The sequence below is a fragment of the Zosterops lateralis genome (assembly GCF_965231275.1).
Source record: "Zosterops lateralis genome assembly, chromosome: Z".
NCBI classification, from domain to species: Eukaryota; Metazoa; Chordata; class Aves; order Passeriformes; family Zosteropidae; genus Zosterops; species Zosterops lateralis.
Genome location: NC_139800.1, coordinates 84,663,931 through 84,684,619, shown reverse-complemented (window position 1 = coordinate 84,684,619; position 20,689 = coordinate 84,663,931).

Genomic DNA, 20,689 nt, shown 5'->3' with positions numbered 1-20,689 from the left:
ATGAGCTGAATTTACCATTCCTCTTGGCTATTCTAGGTAACAGTCCTCATCTCTATGGACTACTTTTCCAATGGGACTCGGAGCTGAAGGATCTTCTGCTGATCCTTGAGTGGGTTTTCCTCCACGCCCAACCACAAAAGACCGTAACCACCCCCGAGGAAGCCATAGCTGCGGTGATCCGCAAACGTAGGGCACACCTCTGCTCTCTTTCAGGGTGTGATTTTGCATGCATATATGTTCCATTGGCAACCACTGAGGAGCTGGAGTTCCTGCTCCAAAGGAATGACAACCTCCAATTCTCTCTCGACACCTACTCAGGCAAAATTTCATTATCCTGGCCATAAATTGTTTAAAACCAATTTCAATCTGATCCCAAAATTTGTTCAAAATAAAATTCCCCTCAAGACTGTGACAGTTTTCACTGATGGCTAAGGATCTTCTCATAAGTCAATAATGACTTGGAGAGATCCTAGGACTCAGGAGTGGGAGTCTGATGTCCGAGTGGTGGAAGGATCCCCGCAAAATGCAGAACTTGCAGCCATTGTCAGGGCCTTTGAAAAATTCAAAGACCAATCTTTTAATTTAGTTACAGATTCGGCACATGTGGCCGCAGTAGCTGAGGGCAGAGCATGCTTTTTTAAAGGAGGCATCCAACAAAACCTTGTATTCCTTGCTTTCTAAGTTAGTCTTTCTCTTTTCCCATAGAAAGCAACCGTATTGTATCATGCACGTCAGATCACGCACTGACCTTCCAGGTGCCATCGTGGAGGGGAACAGGAGAACAGATGCCTTGGCAATGGTGGCACAAACCCCCAGGTTACCAGACATTTTCCAGCAAGTTAAACTATCCCACCAATTTTATCACCGAAATGTACATGCTTTGGTCAAAATGTTCCACCTAACACGAGAGCAGGCCAAAGCAGTGGTGGGATTGTGTCTGCAGTGCCAGTCCTACCAAGTCCCCTTCCTCGAAAGAGGAGTTAACCCTAGGGGACTCAATAGCAACAAGCTATGGCAGACAAATGTCATCCACATCCCATCCTTTGGGTGGCAAGACTATGTCCATGTGTCTGTGGACACATTTTCAGGAGCAGTTTTTGCATCGGTGCACACCGGTGAGAATGTAGCATTTGTTAAGAAACATTTTTTTACTGGCATTTGCGACTCTGGGAGTGCCACAAAAAATAAAGACCGATAATGGACCCACGTACATTTCAAAACAGCTCAAAATGTTTTTTCAAGAATGGGGAATTCAACATGGCACAGGCATACCACATTCTTCAACAGGGCAATCAATTGTTGAGAGGACTCACCGGACAATCAAGAGAGTCCTTCATCAACAGCGGGGAGGAACAGAGACATTATCTCCCATTGAGAGACTCTGTAAGACTCTGTATGTGATTAACTTCCTAAATTGCTCTAGTTCTGAGCCTAACCCGCTCCCCCCCCCCCCCCCCGTAATCAGGCACTTCTCAAATTTGGCCTGAGCCAAGCTCAAGGAGAAGCCTCCTGTGTTGTTCAAGGACCAGAGTCCCACCAGATATCTGGGCCTCATCAATTGATTACCTGGGGGAGAGAGTATGAATGCGTGTCGACCCCATAGGGTCCAAGGTGGCTTCCAGCCAAAAATACCAAGCCATATATGGGACCTACAGAAAAAGATAGTACTAACCATCACTTGAGTGTTATTGAATCGCCCGCAGGGACACCAGAGCTTTAAAAGACGGTGGCGTGGAAAAGAAGGAAAAGGAGACCCCAAGCACCAAAGATGGCACCCCGCCCCGTCATGAGGTCACAAACAACATCAGAAAAAAGGGACGGAGTGAGCAGTGCCAACAAAGACGGCACACCATGATAATCTTACAGAAAGGACTGTATTTTAATCTTTCAACAATGGACTAAGCCTCCAGAAACTGAGAAACTGTCATGCCTGAAATGTCTTCCCCAGGGTGCCCTGTTTCCATTAGTCTTGACCCTTACACCCTGGATGTCCTCTCCTCCCCTGTTAATGTTACTTTAAAAGAATGGATGCTAACCTCAGTCTTTTCATTTATAGAACCACCCCAGGACAAAAATGGATCGCCGAGTAGCTGTCACCTGGATACTCTGCATAACATGGATGCTCCCCCAGATCATGCCCAGCCAGACATGGATCATAAAGCAGCCACAAGAAAACATTTGGGTCACCCTCGCCAAGTCCCTCCAGCGGCAGAGCATGTGCCTGTCCCTGGGCAACGCTCACAACTCCCTGTCCACCTGCCTAGTGGGGATTCCACTCCAGGCAATGAGTACCCCTTTACCAGAAAGACACCTAACCTGGTAGACAACTGGGACGAGTGGACAGGAATACTATCGCATACACCAGAAGAATCCCAAGAATTGGATCTTTTGGGTCTTCTCCAGCTACATATTGTATAAATTTCTATTACAGAAGGAATAAGAGAGATTTGGCCTTCAGAGAACAACATAAATCTGTGTTTAGGATGGATGTTTCCCCAAATAACAAAATCTATAAAAGAAAATATTGGTGCAATTACACCTCCAGCACACTTTCTATGTCCACTCAACACCCAAGGGTGTTGCCAAAAGGGGTATTCCTGATTTGCAGGGATCGAGTGTGGGCAGGGACTCCTGTTCGCCTTCAAGGAGGCTCCTGCACTCTGGGTAAGCTCACTATTTTGGCCCCAAACATTACATTGCTCCATGATTGGCAAAACAAAGAGAAGAATTCAGCCCGAAGAAGCCAAGATTTGGAAAACCTCCGTGAAGACTGTGACAGCCAAATTACCGACTGGTCCCGCCAAAAGCAGATACTCATGTTGATTTTCCTACCATGGGTAGCTGCAGCGAAAGCGTGGGGTGAGCTTTCGCACCTGGAGTGCTGGATGGGCAAACAAGCAAATTTGACATCTGCAGTGCTCAGTGACCTCCTTGAAGATGAGGAAATGACCCAGAAAGCCACCCTGCAGAACTGAGCAGCCATTGACTTCCTGCTGCTAGCCCATGGACACAGCTGCGAGGAGTTCAAGGGACTGTGCTGCTTTAACTTGCCCTCTTGAGGAGAGAGCATCCATGCCAAGATCCAGGTGATCCAGAACACCGTGAAGGAACTTAAAGTAGAAAAGACTGCAGAAGGGTTCGACAACCCTTTCAAAAACTGGGGACTCAAAAGATGGGTGGCATCCATCCTTAACGGACTTGTTTGGATTTTTATTATCCTTTTGGTAGTTTTAGTCACCTTTGAATGTGCACTTAAGTGCTTCAAAAAGTTCTCAAAATGTTTTCTTAATAAGTAAAGAAGGGGGAGTTGTGGAGACCCCTGAGGACAGTATGGAAAGAGAAGCACTCCCGGTGCTGCCATGGAGGGCATCAAGCCCTTAACAGAAATGACCAATCCCCTGCTGTTCCTGGTTAACAAATCCCCATTGCTCATGGTTAGCTCATCCCCTGTTTGCTACTATTTCCTGATATGTTAATGATCCTCACTGGACTGGTTGTTTTGTTCTCCCCTGGTTCCATACCCTGATTGGTTCATTCTGGATCCCTTCCCTGATTGGTTAGGTTTTCAACCATTCCCCCACTGTTTTTTTTGTTAAACCCCACCCCCTGAGTTATGAATAATAAGCTGGCTCCTGGGCCCCTCAGGGTCTTCTTCGGTGAGTTGGCTGACAATACAGAAGGCTCCTGAGGAAGTTCCCTGTCTCCTGTAATCTCTCCCATGCCATCTGGAAACGTCCTGCTCAAGAAGAAGCTGCTCTGGCAGCTATAGCCTAGTTAGAGCTGACAGGCTAAGATTGCTCTGCAGAGCAATCTCACAATTGAGCTGATCACTCCCTGGGAGTGCCTGTGCCGCCTGGCTTGAGGCCGTCTCTCACAGGGCGACTCACTTGGGAAGGTCGTGGCACCCAGAAGATCCCGCCAGGGACCTGGGTGGTTGGCGACAGGATGGTAGTTAAGATGATGGTTTTAAGACAGGAAGATGAAGAGGAAATCAATCCTGAAGTGTGGGCAGAGAAAGGTAGAATTGGATTATTGAGTATCCCTCCTACAAAGATTAAAATGAAACCCAAAATACCACCCGTAAGAGTAAAGCAACAGCCGGTATCAGTAGAAGGAAAGCAAGGATTAATGCCCATGATTAATGGCCTGATCCAATGTGGGTGTTTGGAACTGTTCACGTCCCCACATAACACCCTAATACTGCCTGTGAGAAAACCAGATGGCACATATAGATCAGTTCAAGACTTAAGGGAAGTTAATAAACAGATCGTTACTAGATGTCCTGGGGTAGCCGACTGATATACAATGTTAAGTAAAGTGCCCACACGACATGCGTGGTTTAGTGTAACAGACCTAAAAGATGCATTTTGGGCATGTCCTTTAGAAGGAAAAAGTAGAGATTGGTTTGCTTTTGAATGAAGGATGAAAATACAGGAAGGAAACAACAGTTACGTTGGACACGGTTGCCACAAGGATTTACAGAATCCCCCAATTTGTTTGGCCAGGCATTAGAAGAGGTTATGAGACAATTCACCCCAATTGGTGATGTATGCATTTTGCAATACGTGGATGATTTACTGATTTTAGGAGAATTAGAAGAGGAAGTCTGAAAAACAACCGTGAAGTTACTGAATTTCCTAGGCAAAAAGTGTCGCGGTGTCCCTCCCTGAGCAGCATCTCTGTCCACCCGGGCTAGCCTGACATCCCAGCATTTTCTGAAAATGTCTCCCAGGCGTCATTTTCCAAGTTCTCCTGCTTTCACTGAGGGAAAACCACGACTTACGAATCAGGTTAGTCAGGTAATAGGTGGAAAAAGAAATGCCATAAACAGTGGAAAATGCAGCAGTGAGTGTCTCAATCATTGTGGCACCGCTGTGCACATTTGCAGACTCTGCACAAAGACAAGAAAAAAGCAAAGCTCCTGTGCAGTGTGCAGCTGGCCCACTGACAAATGCCTCAAGCACAGGAGGAAGCTCCTGTGCTGAGCAAGCCCAAGAGCTGCTCTGGCACTGGGGCCATCCTTGCCCCAAGGCAAGGGATGTCACCTTACGGCCATCGTGCCCCGACACCGTAAAGCAAACACTCTGGGCTGGTCTGTGAATTTATGCCAAGCAACCCGGCCTTCCCTGCAGCAAACACAAAATAGCCTGGGAAGTTCTCCTCTGTCACAAAGCGGTACAAACCGCCCCAGTGGGGGCAAACCCTGTTGTCCAAGAGATTCAGGAGTAACTCCAGGAGTTATTTGTTATGTCCCAAGTAAACTCCCTCCATTGTTTCACTGCAATGATCAGAAATGCCCACCTGGAGAGAGGCTCAGCTGGCATCAAAAATGGGTGCAGCACAAAGAGAAAACAACAATAACAACAGCAGCAGCAGCAACAATGGAACAATTACTTTGCAAACTCACCGAAAAGCAAGTGAGTGAAACAGTGATAAGCCAGCACAGTCACCAGGCTGGTGCTTTCTGCCCTCCTTGCCTTTCTACTGCAGAGCAGCTGGCAAGTGGCGTGATGCCTTTGAGTGCCATCCTGCTCTAGTGTCTACTAGTACAGCCACTCTGAAGGACATTTCTTGGGATCTTGAATCTCAACTGCTGCCCTGGACAAAGGAACTTCCTGCTGGCCTCTTCCTGCTCGCCTCGTTTCTTGAGGTGTTTTTGCAGTAGAGTAGAACATGGTGACCCAGAGGGAGGACTGAAACAAGCTGTCTTGTGCCCCTTGTGAATCTCTTCTTTCCCTTTCCTCACAACTTATGACTCTTGGCTGACAGGGACAAGCTGGACTCTCTGACTGCTTTGTTCTTTTTGACTTGAGGCAGAAATGTTGCCATCTCACTTGGCAGCCTGCAAAGGCTTCCAGCAAATGACTGGCAACAAAGACCCCAGTGGCGTGAGGCACAGCAACCATCTCCACCAGAAGTGCTGTAGAGGTTGAGCATGACCTGAAGGTGGTGGAGGAAAAGAGAACTCTGTGGGAGGAGGTAGAATATTTCAACAAGGAGCTGGCAAGTGTCCCTGCAGCCCTTGGAGGGGAGAAGAGTCCTTGGGAGGAACTGGAATGATCATTTTGGCAGTCATCCTTCAGAAAGTCCATGAAAATGGAACATGAATCTGGCCGTGAAGTTAAGTAAAACCAGCCTTTGGCTTTGACCCATTCAGTTTGAGAAGTGGACCTCCGAAAAATCCATTTTAAGGGCCCTGCATGTGGCTGATAGCATCTTCCTAAGGGCTTGCATTTGAAAGGGGATCTTGGGGTAATTGCTCCCAGCCACCTTTCTGACGCAAACTCGTTTCTTCTCCCAGATCTACTCAGGCTCTTTCACCCAACCTGCTGCAGCAGCAGCATTGTGTCAAGGAGCCTTTGCTCCCCAAGCTGAGAAGTGTAGCCCGGGCAGTTGGTTCATCTCCGGCACTGACGCAGCTGCTGCTCAGCAACAGGAGATCAAGGAGGACTCGCTGGAGCTACAGAGTACATCTTGTGTCTTTCTGAGCTCAGGGACAGTGTACTGTGTGCACGTGTCAGTGCAGCCAGACCAAATGACCATCCTCAGTTTGGTGTCACAGGGACATTTAGGATTCCCCATAGGAACTTCTGTAGGAAATCTGGCTCTGCTGGCCATCTGCATTTCAGAGCTGTCTGTCTGGTTCTTTTAATTGTTACCCAAGTGACCACCAAGGGTTCAGAGCCTCACGCAATGGGGCTGCACTTTGTATCCCTCGGAAGCTGGGATCTGTGCTTTCAAGAGATCATCTTGCATTTTGTTTCCCTCGGGGACTACTGTGACCATGGAAAATCCCATGACAAAATACATCCAACTCCAAAATATTGGCAGCAGGTGAGTCTGACCACGAAATCGTGGGCCAGGGCTTTTTTTCTGGTGGAATATCTAACAAGTCTGAAGTCAGGCAAGCTGCAGATGTGTTCAGACACTGAGGACAGACAGACTGTCCCATCTCTCAGTACCGGTCAGAATTTGTGAGCCTGGCCAGAAGGCACTGTCAAAGACGTCTCCACGCTGCCAAGGTCTTGCCTGCTGTAAAAACAGGACCTGGTAGATTTCTTTGTCTCTCAGGTGTGGGACAGCTCTGGGTTCATTTCCTCTGCATTTTTGGACGTCTCTAAATCATCTGGCCATGCTAAGGAAAGGAGAAGAATCTTGGTTGCCTGAAAGAGAAACCTACCCCCACCTTATGATAGCTGTGAGCTAACACTTCTCAGGAACATTTCTTTCCAAGAGTTTGCTAAAGGAAATCTTCCATTTGGATCCAAGGATCCAAACTGCACAGTTTAGAAACTGGAACCCCAGAAGAAAGCAGCAGCTCTCTTTTGGAGCTGAGGCAGTAAACCTCAATGCTTCAGGCCCAGTGGCCATGCACTGGAGAGGAAAATGCATCACCTGCCTTCTGGCAGAGCCCTCCTGCATCCTGCAAGGTTGAGGCATTTCCAGCAGAGATCTCCTGTCTGGGATGGCTTTGACTCCAAGATCTAAATGGCTACTCCTTCCTTTTGCTGCTCTTTTTCTTCTAGGAGGGCCTTTTTGACAGGTTTGTGGAGCACTCGACATTGCCACAGGACGAGAGGTAAATGCCAACAGCCCCTGCAGATCCTGCTGCTCTCCAGGGCTTTCCTCTCTTGTGTCAGCTGGGGCTGGAGCTGTGGGTAGCGCTGTGCTGCAAAGGCACAAGAAGCCCTGGATTGTGTCCCCTCTTTTCCATGGCTTTACATGCCAGGAAGATTAGGTGCTTTTTCCCCAGAAACATGCAGCCTGACAAGTCTTTCATCTGGGCTGTCACTAAAGTGCACTTTTTCACTTGCTGGCCATGAAAGACATTTCCTTTTGCACAGCTGTGCCTTCTTCCTTGAGACAGATGGCAGCAGTCGCCCTGGCTGGTTGGCAGGGGACAGTCTGCAACAGCAGTTGCTGTTGCTCTTTCCAAGCCTGGCATGCTCTAGAGATCAGCACCGGGAAAGGAGGTTTAGAGTGGAAGCAGACGTGGGCAGGGCAGCAGAAAGAAGTGGCTGAAGGAATGTGATTTGGAGGCTAAAAGAGGAAAAAAGCCAAGCCTGATGGCAGCTCCCAGTCACTTGCTCTGCCTTTGTGCGTCCACAACATCAAGGCAGAGCCACAAGCAGAGGTGCCCAAAGCTCCCAGTGCCACGACCGCAGTGAAGAGGAGGAACGGCTCAACAATGGCACCTGGGAGGGTCACATGTTCGCAGATGTTCGTTGTTTTGGGGATTCACCCTCCGCCCCCCCCCCCCCCACCTTTTCTCTTTTTTTCCTTTTTTGCTTAGTTTCCTTCTCTTTGGCTTCTTCTCCAGCAGCAGAGAAAGACACAGGAGACACTGCTACTGATCCTTCGCTCTGTGCAAAGAGAGAAGCATGAGGGACAGCCCTATCATTTCTAAGCTTCTTTTGGTTCAAGATCTACAGCAGCTCTAGTAAGGAGAAATCCTAAGCTCTGAGAGCAATGGGATTCTAAGTCACCACGCCTAAATGAAAACAGGCCGATTCAACAGAACTGCCTATGGCTCTGAAATTCAGTATTCCTCCCTGGCCACTATCAGCAAGCAACGTTCTGTTCTCTCTGCAAAACGGAACTCTTAGTCCTTTACAGCTCTGAAATGGACAAGCAGCAAGTAGCCAGCAACACCTCTGCTCTTGCTGCTGCAGACATGGAAAACTAAAACTCTATCAAACCTCATCCAGTGCTGGAAAAGGGCAGGAAAGGTTGTGCAGAAACATCAAGTAATGGTGAAGAAGCTTCATTTTGTTTCGAGGTGTGTAGAAGCATCCGTGACTTACAGGGACAAGGTACTCTGCAAACCTGAGATATTCTAGAATATGTGGTTTTATTGCAAGGGTCGTGGGTAGAAAGGGCCTTCCCTTCAGGCACCAGCCTCGGCTGAAGGGAAGTCCCAGAGAGAGAACGAGAGAGAGAGCAAGAGGGTAAGCTGGCAAGAAGAGGGGAGAGAGCTAGAGAAACGTGGCAGGGGTCAGAGTGCAGGGGGAAGAGAGAAGAGAAGAGAAGAGAAGAGAAGAGAAGAGAAGAGAAGAGAAGAGAGGAGAGGAGAGGAGAGGAGAGGAGAGGAGAGGAGAGGAGAGGAGAGGATAGGAGAGGAGAGGAGAGGAGAGGAGAGGAGAGGAGAGGAGAGGAGAGGAGAGGAGAGGAGAGGAGAGGAGAGGAGAGGAGAGGAGAGGAGAGGGGCGAAAGGTAGGAGAGCCAGGACAAGAGAGCGAAGAGGGTGAAGAGGGAAGAGCTAGGGAAAACCAAGCGAGAAGAGACAAGAGAAGAGCGAACAGGGCGAAGAGGAAAACCAAGAGAGCGAGGTCCAGGTTACAATACATTTTATCTCCTTTTGTGATGAATATTCTAATTTACAGTGACCAACCAATACAAGACACAAAATCCTATAAAATCTACACACAGCCTATAAGAACTACTACATTACCATGTGTTATATTTTAAACTCTAAAAACTACTCTTTAGACTTTTCTGTTTTGCTACATTGACCTTTGGATCCCTTAGCCAGCAGAAAGGTATTGTTCAATCCAAAGGGATTCTCTTTCAGCTGGCCAGGCTATTGTCTTTAGGTTATATAGTAACTAAGACTCGGTATCCTACAACTCAAAGTACGTTTTCATTTCGATTACAGGTTTCATATTTTCAGAATCTTTTGCTAAGCAATCATATTTATAAGGTTTCCCTGATTAATCTTTCCCAACAGGGGTGATCTTTTTTTTCCTCCTTTTTTTTCTCTTTTTTGCCTTTCCTTAGAACTGTTCCAATGTCTGTGGACTGAGGACCCGGGGGAGCGCCGGGGGGCTTGAACCTGGGACCACCTGGGACTACCCTGCGCAGCAGCTTTTCCCAGCATCAGAGGGACTGAGAACAGAGCAACCATCTAAAGGAGGAACTGCTTTTCTAAACCTGTCACCTCTCCAGAGCAGCACAAAGTTCTTGTCATCTGGTATTGTTCAATTTATTGTGCTGAGGAGTGTTTTCCTTATTTAATAACCAGGTTTCTTTCCACTTCTCTCTGAGGAGGTCTTTCCCTCAGAGTAAAGGGGGAGGGGGTTGGGGGAGGGAAGGGAAGACCCCTTAGGAGGTTTCCTCCCAAATTTGCCCTAAACCACTACACTCTTCAAGGTACAGAATGACATTAATGGCTTCTTTGGTGCACCTTCAAAGTGCGGAAGGCACTTAAAAGTGTGTTGTTCTATTTCTCAGTCATTAGGGCGCCACTTCCTCCACACTGCAGGGCCTTTGGACTATGCCCCACCAGCCCTTGTTTTTTGCACAGCTGTGGTACTTCTGCATGAGGCAGAAAGTGCATTTCCGGCCAAAAGTCCATGAGGAGTGGGGCAGCCAGAGCATCCTGTGCAGTTACAGGCTGCAGCTGTGAGTCGAGAGGGTTTTGGGGTTCCCATCCAGCGCGGCGGGTGTATTTCCCCTGTGACCGCCCCTCTTGCCAGGTGCTTGTGGACAGCAAGTACAGGGTTCTGCAAGGGCAACGGAACAGGGTGGTGATGTCTGCTGGCAAGAGAGTGCAGTGGAGAGCAAACAGTCCAGAGCACTCCTGGAGCGTGTGACCGAGAACTTCTGACACAGCTGGTGACTTAGCCAGGGAGGGAAGGCACTTCTGCAGCTGCAGTTTGCAAAGAGTGAAGGGCTGGTGGGTGACTGCAGGCTTGGACGTGGCCTCGGGCTCAGTGATCCCAAAACGCTTGTGTTTGATTCCCAGAGAAGGAACAAGAAATACTGGGGAAGACTTTGCCTGCAACAAGTTGTGAATTCCTTAAACTTTAACATACGGTGGTGCTTACTCCTGCATTCCCTCACACCAGTGATTAATGCGTGCAGGTGGGTATCTTAGCCTTGAGAATAAAAAAAGTGGGCCTGCTAAGAAAACAGCTGCAATGCATTCAAAGAGAAGAATGTAGTTTTAGGAGCCTCTGACCATAAGAAGAGGATTTGAGGAATGCGGTGTTCACCAGATGACCACCAAAGACCCTTGAGAGACCCCTCCTCTAAATGGCAGTAACTTTGGAGAAATGACTGAAATGTGTCCAATACTTTGTGGGAATGCTTAGCCCGTGAGTTTCAGCAAAGTCAGCTTCATTCCATGGATACAAACACATGGGTGTGCATGTGTTAGGGAAGTGATTCCCCACACAGCCAGCCCTGATGTCAAGTAATGCCTCTTTTGTCATGCTGAGCTGGCAGCGGGGATTGGGCCCTGCTTGGCAACTTTCATTTTGATCATTTTATTGAAAAAGAAAGAAAAGGACAAAATGAAGCCTCTTTCCTCTGCTTCCATCATTGCTGTTTACCTTTGAGGCGGGGCAAAGCCCTGCCCTGCAGCCGGCCCGGGTGCATGCAGAGCAATGCGGCCTCTACAGAGCCCTTGGTTTCCCCACAAGTTGTCGGGACTCGTTGCCAGGTGTGCCCAGCTCTGGCAGAGGGAAGAGCCCCCATCGCGCAGCGGGCGCCGTGCCCTGCCTGGCTCTGGCACGGAGCAGCAGCAGCGCCACCACCTCTCAACCTGCTCCTGCCTTGGCTTTACCTGGGACACTGAAGCCTCTAGAAATCAGCATCACCTGGAATGTTGCTTTGCTAAATGGAGAAGCAGTGTTCACTCCCACCTTGAAGCCACCTACTGGTGGCGGGCATGTCCTGCCAGTTCGACTGCTCCGAAAGGGGAATAAAGGCAGAGATGTACATACACAGGAGCCCTGGGCACGGCAAATAAATACGCAAATACGTGGGAGAGGATTTGTTAGGAATTCTTTCAGTTGTTATGCCTATAGCGCTTTCCTTCCTGCTTCTCTGCAACGCTTTGGGTCATTTTCTTGGTCTGGTTTCCTTTGCTTTGGTCCCATCTGTGTGCTCAGTTGGGGTACAAGGCTGGAATGCACAGTGCTTGCTTGGGGCACTCTTGGTTCTACCCTCCGATCCCTTCAACAACAGGGTTTGGCCCACCAGGAAGGGGGGTTGTGCTGCTTTGCGACAGATGAGAACTTCCCGGGCTCTTCTGTGTTTACTGTAGGAAAGGCCGGGTTGCTGGGCATAAATTCACAGACTAACGCAGAGCGTTTGCTTTGCAATGTCAGGGCATGGTTGCCACATCCTCGTGGTGACATCCCAAGGTTGCCTTGGGGCAAGGATGGCCCCAGTGCTAGAGCAGCTCTTGAGCTTGCTCAGTGCAGGAGTATCCTTCTGTGCTTGAGGCGTCTGTCGGTGGGTAGCTGCACGCTCTCAGAGCCATGTATTTTCTTGTATGGGAACAGTGTTTGTGAAACAGAAGGCAAATGTTCCCTCAATGGACTAAGCCCTTTTAGTGCTGTATCGTCTCTTATTCTGCCTATTACTTGACTAACCTGATACATAAGTAGAGGTTTTCCCTGGGCGTAACCTAGCCTGGCTGGCTTTTGTCTTTCTGTTCTTTCTTAGTGACTGAATTGATTCTGAAACAGAAAGGCCATTCCAATGCTGTTGGTTTGGTAAAGCTCTTGTCAACACTTTTGGCCAAAAAGGGGGTGTCTGTAGCCAGGGCTCTGCAGGCAGCACTTGCAAGGGAACCTGCAGGCACGTTCTGTTCCCTCCATGGGAGAGTCTGTGGCAGGAGAGTCTGTCATTTCCTCAGGTCTGTAGAGTGAAGCAGGTCAACTTTGAAAATGCAGACTGAGAGACACATTCTCAGAAAGCCACCAAAAGACTTGGTGGTTCTCCTCAGAACTGAGGGAAAACTGCTTTGCTTCTAAATTTTGCTGCCCAAAGCTGCGAGTGACATGGCAGCAGTGAAGACGAAGAACAACGAAGACGTGCAAAACATCCAAGAGGATGCTTTAGCAGAGGGGACCAAACCAGGTGAGTGGAAGAGTGGCAGCCACTGCAGGTGTGAAACAACCTCTCTCATCTTTTTCGCTGAGTATCAGGCAACAGGCCAAGGCAGTGCTGCAGGAAACTGAGGCTAGGTACCAGGCTAGGATCAAGGCAAGCGAGAAGAGGCTGGAAGAAAAAATGGCAAGCATCGGGGAGAAAGTTCATCTCCTCTTTTCAGGAGCAAAAGCCTGCCTGATGGCAGCTCTCAGTCACTTGCTCTGCATTTATGCATCCACAACATCAAGGCAGAGCCGCAAGCAGAGCTGCCCAAAGCTCCAAGTGCCACAACAGCAGTGAAGAGGAGGAACGGCTTCAACAAGGGCATCTGGGAGGGAGGTTCCAGATGCGAAAGTAGCAGGTGAGAGTCTCGTGTTTCCTTTTTCTCCAGCCTCAACCCTCAACAGGCACAAGAGGGAGACCAAAGCTGCAGCAGCCCAGCCTATTTGTTCTCACTTGGGCTGTGGGGCTTCTGGAGCTGCTCCCTGTGCCCAGGCCAGGCGCGGTGCTGCTCTGCCAGAATGAGCTCCTCTTTCCACAGAGCCAAGAATCGATGGCAGCATCTCCTGTGTCTTTGCCAGTGGAGGAGAGGCCAAAGAGGAGCAACTGAGCAAAACTACTGCAACCTTCCAGCTGTGGTCACAGCAGTGCCACACTTTTCAGTTCCTCGTGATTGGCGAGAAGGAGAGTGTTGGTCCTGGACACAAAATGGCCAAGCCCCTTAAGCCCAGGGACTGCTCCTGTGTTCAAGAGCAGTTCAATCAGGGACCATTATAGTCCTTGCGTGCCGCCCTGACCTTCAGCCTTCTGATGACTGTAGACGTCTTTCTTCTGGAGCTTCTGAAAACAATGGAGATTGTTTTCATCTTTGTGATGGACTTCTGAACTGACCCCTGGGGTCAGAGAGGTGTCCCTCCTGTCCTCCAATCCTTGATCCAGTTCCAAATCCTCTTTAAACCCCAAACCATCATCAACTGCCCTTCTTGCCTCATTTCAACCTGACCCGTGAACGTGTGGTCCTTCCATGTCGTGTCCCCGACAGCAACACTTGTGTTTGACAGAATCCCTCTTGGACTTAGGAATCCACTTTCCCTTAATCCTTGTCTCTTCCCAGGCTTGCCTGGAGTGTTCAGTTTCTGTACTGCCACAGGCATTCTTGCACAGTATTCTACAACTTTGTCGAAGAATTTCTCTATTTCATTTCCTATGCAGACCCACTGCCTGCTGTAGATGTCTTCCTGAGGAAGGCCAGACTCCAGGTGGGGCAGGGGGCTTTTTGGAATTGCCCCATGTGTAGTTAGCCTAAACCGACCGGAAGATCTCGGGCTGTACGAGGAGGTTGGGCCCCTTTCCTCTCCATGGCATTACCTCGCAACCGCACTGTCAATCATCTCTCAGGAAAACCACGTGGGCGCACCGCGGTTACCTAAGTGGACGCTCACAGGAAATAAATTGCATTCCGCCGTTCACCACATTGGTGTCACGCGTGGTTTGTCCGGCCAGGTTGTAAGTACGCCGTGGTCTCCCGCCTGACCAGATCGCACTGCCTCACACCAAGAGGTAACTCCCATGCTTAGTGCCAAGAGCAAGGACCTTGTGTCTTCTGAAAACTCACACATCCCAGATTTCAAAGGCAGTTCCTTCCTCAAGGGAAGAAAATGTGGCAGGCTCTGAACTGTTGTACCTTTCAAGTGATTCCAAGCCAATCACAAGGGATATTTGGGTTTGTTTCTTTCTGCTTTTCTTTCAAGGGCAGCCTTCATCCTGCCCCTGAGCCCTCAGGAGGGGAGCCTGTGAGGGAGACGCCAAGAGTCGAGTTGTTGTCTGCGGGGCTGGCGCTTCCTTGGTGCCTTCAGTTCCAATCCTGCATGGCCTCCCGAGCCCTGCCCTCCACGCTTCTCCAGGGGCTCTGACTCCGGGCCCTCTGCGGTGGCAGGAGAGCAACAACTAAACTCGACCTTGTGGGAGGAGTTGTGTCACCAGCTGGCATGTCCCGGTTTGGTTCGTAACTCAGCTCACAGCACCCTTCAGCCTCAGCCATGTCAGCCAGCGCCGAGGTCTCTGTCAGCACAGAGCAAGAACAAGGCTGGGCTTCTCTGGGGGAGCTGGAACTGCCCGTGTTCCAGGCTCTCCTGGGGGCCATTTTCATCACAAGTGCTGAGACTATTGAGGTCCTTCAATGCTTTCCAACAGTTCTGGGAACTTGGAAGGATCCCTGCTCTTCCAATTCCCAAGGGAGAGCCTGCCTTTCACAGCATCTCTCACAGTCTTTGGTAGAAGGAGTTACTTCCAAAGGGAAAGAGGCACAAAGGCCAATATTGATGCAGCATTCCCTTTGCTTCCCAGATCTCCAACTGATCTGTCGTGCCAGAAGGGCTGCCCTGCGTGGGAGAGAGAGACTGAGGGAGAGCCTGTGATCATTGGGCAGGTAGAACACCTCTGTTTGTATTATACACAGATCGATACATCTGTACTTATATATGCATATCTTTCCATTTATAGATTGAGAGATTTGTCCAATACATTTACACACCAATACATTTTTAATTATAGATCTGTCTAAAGTGTCTATTTGTACAGGTAGAGATTATAGAATTACATTTACTTATATGCAGTTACATTTACAGCTTTGCACAGTACATTTATATATGTCTACAGCAATACTTGGAGATCTACAGAACTCTAGCAGAGTTAAGTAGTCAGAGTTCTATGAATGTTTACGTGGGTAGATTGATGTTTATGTAGGCCTAGGCTGCATTTTTACTTCTTTCCCCCCTCGGCTGCCCTTTTCACTTCTCGATTTTCCTGTTTTCCCCCTGCGCCCCCTTGCCTGTGTCCCATTGTCACTGAGCTGGGGCCAAGCCGGCGGTCGGGCCGGGTGGAGCAGCTGCTCCAGGCCCAGGTGTCCCTGGAGCGCCGGGAGCTGCCGGCGGCCCCGGGCGCTGTCCCCTGAGGAGCTGCTGGATGGAGGATGGGGAGACACAGGGGGCTGAGGACGGCGACCTGGGGCTGCTGGGGCACTGAGGGGACAGGGAATGAATGGCACGGGCCGAGGGGGGTGGCGGCTCTACGAGGACGGGATCGGTCAGAAGGGATTGAGCGCGGCGAGAGGACTGTGAGGGGCTGAAGAAACTGAAGGGGGCCGGGGCTTTGCCCAGGGCACGGTGGGGCTGAGGAGATGGAGGGGCCAGCAGGGAGCACAGAGGGCTCCGGGCCTGCAGCTCTGCCAGGCCTTGGAACCAACTGTAGAGGCTCCACTTTGGCCACAACTGCCCCGCAGACCTTGAGGACAGGCGGGGACTGACAGGAGGCAGCAGGGAGAAGCTGGAGGCCACCAGCTCCAGCAGTGAGCAGGGAGCTGCTGCTGCCAGCCCAGAGCCCGGGTGAGGCCACAGGGCCGCTCAGGCCGGCAGGGGGTGAGGGGGCCGGGGCTCTGGCTGCAGGCTGTGCCCGTGCTGGGGCCGCTCAGCGCGGCTGCCCTGGCTGGCACAGCGGCGGCCCCCGGGCAAGGCAGCCGTGCCCGCCGTGCTGGGCTGCCGGCGAGAATGCGTGTTTGGAGAGGAAATGCGTGTTCTTGTATTCTGTGTGGGCTGGACACTTGTACTAAATGTGCACTAAATTGTTAAGCACCTTCTTGATATCTTTGTCTATTGATGTGCAAAGGCTGGCAATGAAGTTTTGTTAGTTTTGTTAATTGAAGAATTTATGAACTTTTACACAGCATTGTTATAACAATCTAATAAATTCCTTTTTTTAACCTTGACATTTGTAAAGTTCTATCTTGCCAGGATGAGTGTAGCAACTTCTTATAAACGACGTTTTCCAACTGAAATTGATTCTTGCGTATCTGCCCATCGGCCGTAGCAATCTGCAGGCGTTGCCGTTTGTCAGCTGAGGCGGATGTGTGTGTGTGCGGGCTGTGCCCTCAGAGCAATGAGCAGGGGGTAAAGGTGATGTCCAAGCGCCGCAGTCCTGCTCTCCCGGGGGCTCGGCAGCTGCTGTGGGAGCTCCGATGGGGCAGCCGGAGCCCGGGGATTCCCGACGCGCCGCCTGAAGATTGGCTCGTTAATGAATGCAGCGGCCCCGCCGGCAGGTCTGAGGATCGCTTACCCACCAACACCCACCAAAGGCAACACCAGGAGCGAGAGCCTCACGCAAGCGCAGTGCAGCAGCTTTTAAGGGGAAAGGGAGAGGGGGGGGGAGGGGGGGCAAGGGAGTTTTGGGGTCAGGAGCCAATCCCAAAGCAACTGGGGCGGGGTTCCATGTGGAGTGACAAGGTTTAAGCCAACCAGGAGGAACCGGGGGAGGATACAATTTTAATCTATCCAATGAAACATTGAATAGGGTAGAAGTTTCTGGACTCAGGGGCAGGGTCAGGGAAGGATTGACACTTGGTGGGTGGGGGTAAAGGGTAAGTACAGGGTAGATGGACATGGAGGTGTAGGGGAGAAGAAGTAGGTCAAACCAACTCTAGGGGAGATGGAATAAACCACCGGGGTATTAACAAACTATAACACAATAGGAAAAGGGGCCACAAAATACATTGCCTAGCAAAGGAGTAGAACTAGAACACACCACAACACTGGAGGACTTTTGTCCATGGAATTCTCCATCCGTGCCCAGCACATGCCCCACTTGCACTCAGGCTGGGCAAGGCAAGCACAGATTTGGGACGGCAGCAGAGCCGAATGTTGGCCAAGAACTGACTGCAAAGGCTGCTGAGAAAATTCCGGGACTCCATGGAGTGTCCAATTCTAACCAGAGCCACCCAGGGAGGACAAATCCATCCCCCATGCCATGGGCAGCTCTTCAGGAAGCCCTCCAAGTGTCCCTCTGAAGGTCATCCTGAAGCCCAGAAGCCAACAGGGATCCTGAGCCAGCTCCGCTGCCTTTGGCAGCACTCTGGCAAATGAGCTGCAGCAAGGGGGAGACAACAGGGACTGGGACTGCTGCAGGCTGGGGAGGGAGGAAAGGCCATGGACGCTTGTTCTGACATGCTCCAAAATCCAGGAGAACTGGGAAGCAACAAGATCTCACAACCACTATAATGATGGAAGCCCTTTGTGTGAAGTTCCCTGAAGGAACTTCCCAGGAGTTGCTAATAGGCTCAGCAGTAGTAAAAGCCAACAGGATCTGCTCATTTTCCTGGGTCTATTTCCAGGACGCTGGCTGTGATGGCCCCTGCTCCCACAAAGCCCTTGCCCATGCAGGCTGCAGAGCAAAAGCAATCCCATTGCAAAGAGAGGCTTTGCAGTTGAAGTCCACTGCCCTTGTGTCTAGGATTCCCTAAATGACTGCCATGCTAAAGCACAGCAGCTGGGCTGCAGGGCCCCTCACAGCTCTGTGTGTGTGTGTTGCAGGCCTGCCTGATGTGCCCATTCTGCAAGGAGAACAAAGTGACTTAATCATATATTTAGCACACCAACTCCTGGATCTGATGGCACACTTCCTGGCCAGCCAGGGCTAGGTCTTGGCCAAAGCCCTAGCCTGGGCTGGGAGCATTTTCCCCTAAAATACCCTACAAAGAAGCCTCTATTCATGTCAGTTGGGAAAGTTTCCTTAAGTGGTACATTTCTTGCAGATAACTGCACAAGGTTATACAGAGCTAGCATAAACGTCTTGTCTGTTCTTCAGTAAATACTGATGGGGTTAATGACACAGTGCCCAGAATTCATCTTTTAAGTCAGCTCTGGCTCAGGCTTGCTGCTCAGCCCTCAGCACATCAGACACTGAATTTAGAGAACCTTTTGATAAAGGTTGTCAGCCCTTTACTTCTTTTGGCCCAAGACTTCTAGTCCTGATAAAATTAATTCTTTCCATACATTCGGGAAAACAGACCACCTAAAATTTTCACTGTTTCTCAGTGTTTAAATTCTGTCTACCAAGAGAAACTCAGTTACTTCCAAAATGAGCTTGAAAGAAGCTTTTATTTTAAAGCAAAATCAAGACTTCTTTCTTTACAAGGGAGAACAGGAGTTTCTGAAACTGCTCTGTGAAACTCAAGGAGATTGTTTGAAGTATCCATGTCCTGCCATGAGCTGAGGGAAGCCAAGCTGAGCAGCATGCACACAAAACTCAATTTCAGTAGAAAGGTGATACAAGAGTGACTGGGGAAGGACAGAGGGGCTTTGCAGCTCTCCTGAGGATGTTCCGTTCAGATTGTTCCCAGCTGTAAAAGGAGCTCTTGCTGCTGTAGCAAAGCTGTTTGAAGATGCAGACAGTTCCTGGTCCTGGAGCCAGGTCCTGGTTCTGATGAACAAGCATATCTAGCCCAAAATCTATCAGCAGCATTACCACAACCATTCTTCAGCCAACTTCCTGCCAGAATCTGGAAGCAACTTCCAGTGAAAGGGAAGAGACTTCTACTCTCATTCCCTTTAACATAGCTCTTACGCCATGGCAGAAATTCTCAGCAGCCCAGGTTCCCCTTGAAAAGGCAGGATGCTGTGTTCCTTCTCACTTTTCAGGATTTCTTGTAATTTGCAAGGCTTTATTCATATATTCTGAATGTTTTCCCCAAGATAATAATGAATAGTCTAAGAGCCTGTGATGAACTCCTTTCACTTTGTATTGTTATTTCCTGCAGAGAGGGGATACAGAAGGGCAGCAGAGATTCCATGCTTCAGGGAAGGGACACCCTTGAGACAAACCTCTAACAGGTGCACCTTCCATGCAAATTAAGTTTACAAGGAAAACACTATACTCTAGGAAGGAATGTTGCAAATCAAGAACTTCCTATGATGATTTTAGGAGCAGACTTCAAATGCAGCCTCAAGCACAAGGAGCACTGAGACTCTAAGCCACACCACATCCCTGCCAAAATTCCCAGCAGCCATGATAAAATTACTGCAGAAATAATGCAGCACCTTGGCCCTCCTGCTTTGTCAAGAACAAGCTACTGGGGATACAGCCAGAGGGAAAAAAGTTGTTCTAGTTGAGCATATGCCTAAAGCAGAGGAAGGAAGGAATTAAATGTCTCTACTGTAGAAGCTTCAAGCTTGTGAGAAATGTTTCCAAAAACTGGACACAAAGGATGGGAGCACAGACAGCTAGTATCAGAGGTGAGAGAACCAGAAAAATAAACCAAACAACAGCTTTAATAAGAATTTGTATGTAACAAGATTAATCTTTGTGGCAAAGTTGCAGCAAAGGAACCACTACAAGTCCTTTTCTGAGAAGGACAATGACAGCAATGCCTCAGCCTGGGGAATGGTAAGCACATCAACCAGGGCTCATCAGTGGCATGCTATTTTCTCAGGGTCTCCAAGATACACAGGTCCCTAAGGAGTTGCCCCACTGAATCTACAGGTTCAGTTCCTCGGCCTCTATTTGGCCTGCTAACTGGGAAACACCTGTCTCAGGAGCAGTACCATCCCTTGATGGGATTTCATCAGCATCCAAAGCAGAGCCCTCAGATAAAGCTCTCACTAATTGCTGCTGCAGCTCAGCTTCCATCCCACCACGCAGCACTTCAGTTGTGTGTTCCCATCTTGGCAGTGTTAAAGCCATGGATGAGAAATTTCCTCTCAGGCACAAAGAGCACGCAAAAACTGAGAGCAAGACTAAAGGGACACAGCCAAGAAAGGAAGCAGGATGCAGAATATGTTTCTTTTGAGACCCCAAATGCACCTCCCAGGAGGCACTGCAGCTCAGGTGGCAGAAGCTGACAGAGAGAGAGGGAGGCTGGCTCAGCACAGGCAGAGCTCTCTGAGGGCTCAGCTGATGTAGATCCTGTGGAAGGCCCCTGAAATTTTGCCTATACACCTTCTGACTGAAGTATAAATATGTCTTGGTTTGGTAGGACAGG